Consider the following 8,482-nt stretch of genomic DNA (forward strand, 5'->3'; position numbering starts at 1 on the left):
ACAGGAGACCCACCTCAGGACAAAAAACCATCACAGACTAAAAGTGAAAGTCTGGAAACAAATTTTCCAAGCAAGTGAACAAGAAAAAAAAGCTGGGATAGCAATTCTAATATCAGACAAAATAGACTTCAAAAAAAGGGCCATAAAGAGAGACCCAGAAGGTCACTTCATAATACTCAAGGGAAGAGTACACCAAGAACACATTAACATTGTAAATATATATGCACCCAAATATATAAGGAAAATCTTAGAGGACTTCAAGAAAAATATTGACAGCAACACAATTATACTAGGAGAATTTAATGCCCCACTGTAAAAAATGGACAGATCTTCCAAACAAAATATCAACAAAAATATAGCGGCATTAAACAACACCCTATATGAAATGGACTTGACTGATATATATAGAGCCCTTCATTCCAAAGAAGCTAAATACACATTCTTTTCAAATGCACATGGAACATTTTAAAAGATAGACCACATGGTAGGACACAAAACAAGCCTCAACAAATTCAAGAAAATTGAAATCATACCAGGCATTTTCTCTGACCACAAGGGACTGAAATTAGAAACCAACCCCAAAGGAAAAAACCCAAAACACCCAAAATCATGGAGACTGAATGGTATGCTATTAAACAATGAATAGGTCAAGAATGAAATTAGGGAAGAAATCAAAAATTTCTGGAAACAAATGAAAATGAACTCACAACAACCCAAAACTTATGGGACAAAGTGAAGGCAGTCCTGAGAGGGAAGTTCATAGCAACACAGGCTCACCTAAAGAAGATAGAAACATTTCAAACAAACAACCTAACCCTGAACCTGCAAGAACTCGAAGAACAACAACAAAGACATCCCAGAGCAAATAGAAGGAAGGAAACAATCAAGATCATAGCAGAATTAAATGACAGAGAGACTAAAAGCACAATTCTAAGGATCAATGAATCCCGGAGTTGTTTTTTTGAAAAGATAAACAAAACAGACAAGCCTTTAAGTAGGCTCATTAAGAAGAGAGAGGACACAAATAAACACAATCAGAAATGAAAGAGGAGAAATTACAACTGATACCACAGAAATAGAAGGGATTGTGAGAAATTACTATGAAGAACTGTATGCCAAGGAATTTGAAAGCCTAGTGAAATGGACACATTTCTAGAAAAATACAATCTTCCAAACTCAATGAAGAAGAAGAAGTAGAAAGCCGGAACAGACCAATAAGAGCAGATGAAATTGAAGCACTAATCAAAAACTCCCATCACACAAAAGCTCTGGACTAGATGGTTTCACAGGAGAATTCTACAAAGCATTTAAGGAAGAGCTAACCCCTATTCTTCACAGACTATTCCAAAAAATCCAAAATGATGGGAAATTCCCAAACTCATTTTATGAAGCCAGCATCATCCTAATTCCAAAGTCAGCTACAGACACAACAGAGAAAACTCCAGGCCAATACTGCTTATGAACATAGACACTAAAATCCTCAAAAAAATATTGGCAATTCACATGCAACAATACATCAAAAAGATCATACGCCACGACCAAANAATGAAGAAGAAGAAGTAGAAAGCCGGAACAGACCAATAAGAGCAGATGAAATTGAAGCACTAATCAAAAACTCCCATCACACAAAAGCTCTGGACTAGATGGTTTCACAGGAGAATTCTACAAAGCATTTAAGGAAGAGCTAACCCCTATTCTTCACAGACTATTCCAAAAAATCCAAAATGATGGGAAATTCCCAAACTCTTTTTATGAAGCCAGCATCATCCTAATTCCAAAGTCAGATACAGACACAACAGAGAAAACTCCAGGCCAATACTGCTTATGAACATAGACACTAAAATCCTCAACAAAATATTGGCAATTCACATGCAACAATACATCGAAAAGATCATACGCCACGACCAAATGGGATTCATCCCAGGGATGCAAGGATGGTTCAATATCCACAAACCAGTAAATGTAATACACCACATAAACAAAAGCAAAGACAAAAACCACATGATCATATCAATAGATGCGGAAAAAACATTTCGTAAGACACAGCACCCATTTATGATAAAGGCACTCAGCAAAGTGGGAATAGAGGGAGCATTCCTCAATATAATAAAGGCCATGTATGGAAGACCTACAGCCAACATCATACACAATGGGCAAACACTGAAATCTTTTCCACTAAGATCAGGAACAAGACAAGGTTGTCCTCTTTCTCCACTTCTATTTAATATAGTATTGGAAATTTTAGCCTCAGCGATCAGGCAAGAAAAGGAAATAAAAGGGAGACTTCCGCCATGATGGAGGCATAAGTGGAAACACTGTGCCTTCTCCCACAACCAAGTTTGAATACAACAAAGGTTTGGAGAAATAGGACACACCCAAAGACCGGAAAACGGAATTATACGGAAGTCCGACAACTACGAACTGTTCAACGGGGAAGGTAAGAGAGGCAGAGCCAGCAGCGGAGCTGGGTCGGGCAGGACAGATTCCCCCCACCTAGGCACACAGGCAGCCCGGAACAAGTCGGGGTGCAGGGCAGACTGACCAAGGTCGCACATTCGCGCACAGTGAGACGAACCACGCAGGCCCCAGGGGGCGAACCCAGTGGTGGAGGGCTGACGGCGGTGGCACACTGGCGTGCAGTGGAACGAAACATGTGGGCCTGGTGACTGTGGTGGCTGCGGCGACGGTGGGGGCCATGGCAGCAGGCGGCAGAGGGAAGCCCTGTCCCTCTTTGACCCCGCCCCCACATTCAACGGCACAACCCAGCAACTTAGTTGCCCTGCTCTAGTGAACACCTAAGGCTCTGATCCTGCTATGGAACAGGCATGAACAGCCCAAAAGATGGTGGAAGAAGAACTCAAAGTCCCAGAGCCAGTAATTCTTAGCGACCGAGAAATTGCCAGCCTCTCAGAAGCTCAATTCAAGACACTATTTATCAGTATGCTCACAGAACTGGTAGATTATAGTCACAAATTAGAGGAACATATGAAGGCTATACTAATTGAAATGAAGGGAGATGTCCAGGAAACCAATAGCGATGGAAAGGAAACTGGGACTTAAATCAATGGAATGGACCAGAAGGAAGAACGAAACATCCGACCAGAAAGGAATGAAGAAATGAGAATTCATAAAAATGAGGAGAGGCTTAGGAACCTCCAGGACATCTTTAAACGTTACAACATCTGGATTATAGGGGTACCAGAAGGGGGAAAGAAACAGCCACAAGTGGAACACTTATTTGAACAAATAATAAAGGAGAACTTCTCCAGTCTGCAAAGGAAATAGACTTCCAGGAAATCCAGGAAGCTCAGAGAGTGCCACAGAAGTTGGACCCAAGAAGGAACACACCAAGGCACATCATAATTACATTAGCCAAGACCAACATGAAGGAGAGAATCCTAGAAGCAGCAAGGGATAAGGGGACAGTCACCTACAAAGGAGTACCCATCAAACTGTCAGCCGATTTCTCAAAAGAGACCTTCCAGGCAAGAAGGGGCTGGAAAGAAGTATTCCAAGTCATGAAATCCAAAGACCTACAGCCAAGATTGCTTTATCCAGCAAAACTTTCATTTAAAATGGAAGGACAGGTAAAGTGCTTCTCAGATAAGGTCAAGTTCAAGGAGTTCATCATCACCAAGCCCTTATTATATGATATGCTAAAGGGACTTATATAAGAAAAAGAAGTTGAGAAATATGAACAGTGAAAGGACAGCAAACACACAGTTATTAACAACCACACCTAAAACAAAAGCAAACCAAGAAGACAGCTAGATCAGGAGCGGAACCATAGAAATGAAGAACACATGGAGGGTTAGAAACAGGGGGGCGGGAGGAGGAGAAGGGGGGAGAAGTCACAGAAAATAGCATAGATGGTAGGCAGAAAATGGATAGGGGGGAGGGCGAGAATAGTGGGGGAAATATAGAATCTAAAGAACTTGAGACACGTGGTTATAAACTAAGGGAGGGCTATAATGGTGGGGGAGGGAGTGTGCGGGTGGAGGGGAATGAAGGGGGGGAATAGAACAACTGTAATGGTATAATCAATAAAATATATTTAAAAAAAGGAAATAAAAGGCATTCAAAATGGAAAGGAGGAAGCAAAACTCTCATTGTTTGCAGATGACATGATTGTGTATACGGAAAATCCTATAGATTCTACCAAAAAACTGCTTGAACTAATAAATGAATTTGGCCAAACAGCTGGTTACAAAGTCAATATCCAGAAATCAAAGGCATTTTTGTATACTAACAATGAATCAGCAGAAGCAGAAATGAAGAAAAAATCCCACTTGCTATAGCAAAAACAAAAATAAAATATCTGGGAATAAATCTAACCAAGGAGGTAAAAGACCTGCATGCTGAAAACTACACAACATTGAAGAAAGAAATCAAGGAAGACACAAACAAATGGAAACACATACCGTGTTCATGGATTGGGAGAATTAACATCATCAAAATGTCCATACTACCCAAAGCAATTTACAGATTTAATGCAATACCTATTAAAGTACCAATGGCATATTTCATAGACATAGAACAAACACTTCAAAAATTTATATGGAACCATAAAAGACCCTGAATAGCAGCCACAATTTTGAGAAAGAAGAACAAAGTAGGAGAAATCACAATACCTGATATCAAACCGTATTACAAGGCCACTATAATCAAAACAGCCTGGAATTGGCATAAAAACGGGCACATAGACCAATGGAGTAGAACAGAGAGCCCAGAAATAAACCCAAATCTCTACAGTCAATTAATATTTAACAAAGGGGGCAATAACATAAAATGGAGTAAGATAGCCTCTTCAACAAATGGTGTTGGGAGAACTAGACAGCTACGTTCAAAAAAAAAAAAAAGAAATGAGCACCAACTGACACCATACACCAAAATAAATTCAAGGTGGATAAAAGACTTAAATATAAGCTGTGAAACCATTAAAGTCCTAAAGGAGAGCATTGGCAGGAAAATCTCAGATATTCTCAGAAAATATCAGATATCAACATTTTTACTGATATGTCCCCTAGAGCAAGGGAGATAAAGGAAAGAATAAACAAATGAGATCTCATCAAAATTAAAAGCTTCTGCATGGCTAAGGAAAACAATATTAAGATAAAAAGAGAAGCAACAGCTTGGGAAAACATATTTGCCAATGCTACCTAAGACAAAGTTTCAATCTCCAAAATATACAAAGAATTCACACGATTTCACTCTAAGAAGACAACTAACCCAATTAAAAAATGGGGAAAGGACTTGAACAGACACTTCTCTAAGGAGGACATACAGAGGATCCAGAGACACATGAAAAGATGCTCAATATCACTTGCTATCAGAGAGATGCAAATTAAAAGCACAATGAGATACCACTTTACACTGGTGAGAATCGCTATCATAAACAAAGCAATAAATAACAAATGTTGGAGAGTGTGTGGGGTAAAGAGGACTCTAGTCCACTGTTGGTGGGATTGCAGACTGGTATAACCATTATGGAAAACAGTATGGAATTTTCTCAGAAAACTAAAATTGGACTTGCCTTTTGATCCAGCGACTCCACTACTGGAATTATATCCTAAGAACCCTGAAGCACCAATCCCAAAGAACATATGCACCTCAATGTTCATAGCAGCACAATGTACAATAGCCAAGAGGTGGAAGCAACCTAGGTGCTTGTCAGTAAATGAATGGATCAAAAAACCATGGTACATATACACAATGGAATTTTATGCAGCATAAAAAAGAAGGAGCTCCTACCTTTTGCAACAGCATGGATGGAACTGGAAAGCATTATGCTGAGTGAAATAAGCCAGGTGTCGAAGGACAAATACCATATGATCTCACCTTTAACAGGAAGCTAAACAACAAAACAGACAAGCAAGCAAATATAACCAAAGAGAATGAGATACAGAACAGGGGCACAGCGACCAGAGGGGAGAGGGGAGGGAATTTCAGGGGAAATAAGGGAGGGATTTAGAGGAACAAATATAAAGGATACATGGACAACAACTAAGAAGGGTGGAAATAGAGGGTAGGGAGGAGCACAGTGAGGTGGGAAAAAAAGAAAAAAACAGAATACTTATAATATTTAATAGATATTTAAGATGGAAGAAATTTTAGTCATCGTCTAGTCTAATACCTCAGTTTGCAAATTGAGACCAACTGAGATGAATGATTTATTGCTATCAGAGCCATATTTAACACTCTTAGTTGGCTCTTTCTGCTATTCATGCTTTTAAACTCATTGGACTTGATTCATCTCTTTATATTACATGTTAGTGCCACAGTGAAAGGAATGTAGATATTTTTAGAAATGAAGGGGGATTAGGGAAAGCAATGATGTAATGTCTGAAAAAATCAGATAAGAAAGAATGTATGGTCAAGGGTTACAGTTCTTATTTTATATTAATGTTTTACTAGTCTATTGTTTCTTTTTTACCTGCAGCAAATTTTGAAATGGTCATTGTATTAGTCAGGGTTTTCCAGAAAAACAGAACCAATAGGCTGGAAATTGTATATACTCATATGTATATATGATATATATCATATATGATACGTGTACATATATCTAATTAATACAATGAGCATTTTTAAATTAGATATGGATATAGATAGAGTATATATCCTATTGGTTCTGTTTCTCTGAATACATATATGTATAGTTAGGTAATCAATTAATTAGTTAATGTTGTCTTCAGGGAATTACAGAAGAATTAATCACTGGTGAACAGGAACGACCTACTCCCAAAAAGGCCTATTAGCTTGTTTTCAACAAGTGCTCCAAAGTAAAGCGTCTTTGGTGGTAAACTCAGAGTCTGTTCACTCACATAGACCCATGTGCTTCAATGTCTAAAAGAATTGATTCTGACTTTTATAAAAACAGTTTCACAAAATAGCAGTAAAATCCCAAACATCTCTAGTAGCAATATTTTTGCTAATATGTCTCGTAGAGAATGGGAAATACAGGAAAAATAAACAAATGGGACTACATCAAACTAAAAAGCTTCTTCCCAGCAAAAGAAACTATCAATAAAATTAAAAGGGAACCCACTGTATGGGCGAACATATTCACCAATAATACATTGGATAAGGATTTAATTTCCAAAATATATAAAGAATTTATACAGCCCAACTCCAGGAAGACAAACAGTCCAATGAGAAAATGGGCAAAGGACCTGAATAGACACTTCTCCAAAAAGGACATACAGAGGGCCCAGAAACATATGAAAGGATGCTCCATTTTTCATATCACTAATCAGGGAGATAAAAATTAAAGTGACAATAAGACGTCATCTCAACCTGCTAGAATGGCTACCACCACTAAATCAACAAACAACAAATGCTGGTGAAGGTGTAGAGAAAAGGGAAAACATACCCTGTTGGTGGGAATGCAGATGGGTGTGGCCACTGTGGAAAGCAGTATGGGGATGCTTCAAGAAAATTAAAAATGAAAATGCTTTTTGACTCAGTGATTCCACTTATGAGACTTTAACATTTAATAAAAACAAAAGAACATTGGTGAAGGCTTCAAACTTTTAGTAATTGATAGAACTACCAGTTAATTGTCTTTTTTTTGGTCTTATTGTTTTCCTCTGTTGGTGGTGGTGGCACTGTCTGTGTGTGTCAAATGGATTGACCAATCAGTCTAGTTAACAAGGTAGATTGAGTTATATAGGTATTTCTCAGTTAAAAACTCAATTTATCTTCAAGAACATAAAACATAACATCAAGTAAGAAGGATGAGATATATGTAAATGAATTTGACAAGTTGGCCAAAAACCATTAATCTTCTTGAGAAATAAAGAATTCACATGATTTATAATAAAGCAAGCATTTTCAAATGTGACATTCAGTTGTCGTAAGAGCAAAAATAAGCTATTCCAAAGAATTTTAATTGAAAAGAATGCTTATTGCTATCATTTTTAAACCTTCAAGCACTCTTCCAATATTGAATTTCATTAAAATATAAATGTTGACTTCCTGAGAGATAAATGACCTTGTGCTTCAAATTAGGAACAAAAAACTTAATACATGAGACTAAACAACCCATTATTTTATTTTTTTAAATGTTGCATATTTGCAACTCAAATCTCTGAAGAGGAAAAATAACTATATCTACCTCAACTTTCTTTTTCTTAGGGCCTTAACATGTTAGAATTTATAAGAGCTATAAACATTAGTAATGGTAATGAATAAAAGTAAAAGTAAGAGGGTTTAATATGACAGGCATGATCCTCTGCAGCCTCGGTTGACCTTGTTCTGAAAGGAAATGAGTGAGAAGCCTCCCTGAGAAATAAAAACAGTGGGCCAGAAGGTCCGCTCCTCTGTTATCCAGGTGGATAGGCCTGTGGAGGAATGAAACAGAGGGGGATCTGGAGAGGCTCTCGCTAATTTCTCTACTTACAGGTGATAGAAAAATGAGGCCCAAAGAACAAAAGCTCTTTTTGCTTTTCCATTTTGCTCCAAATTATTAAGAGCTGTTTGAACA

Source organism: Sturnira hondurensis, unplaced genomic scaffold (genome assembly GCF_014824575.4).
Source record: "Sturnira hondurensis isolate 20B ecotype Veracruz unplaced genomic scaffold, ASM1482457v3 Scaffold0000256, whole genome shotgun sequence".
In the NCBI taxonomy this organism is placed as follows: domain Eukaryota; kingdom Metazoa; phylum Chordata; class Mammalia; order Chiroptera; family Phyllostomidae; genus Sturnira; species Sturnira hondurensis.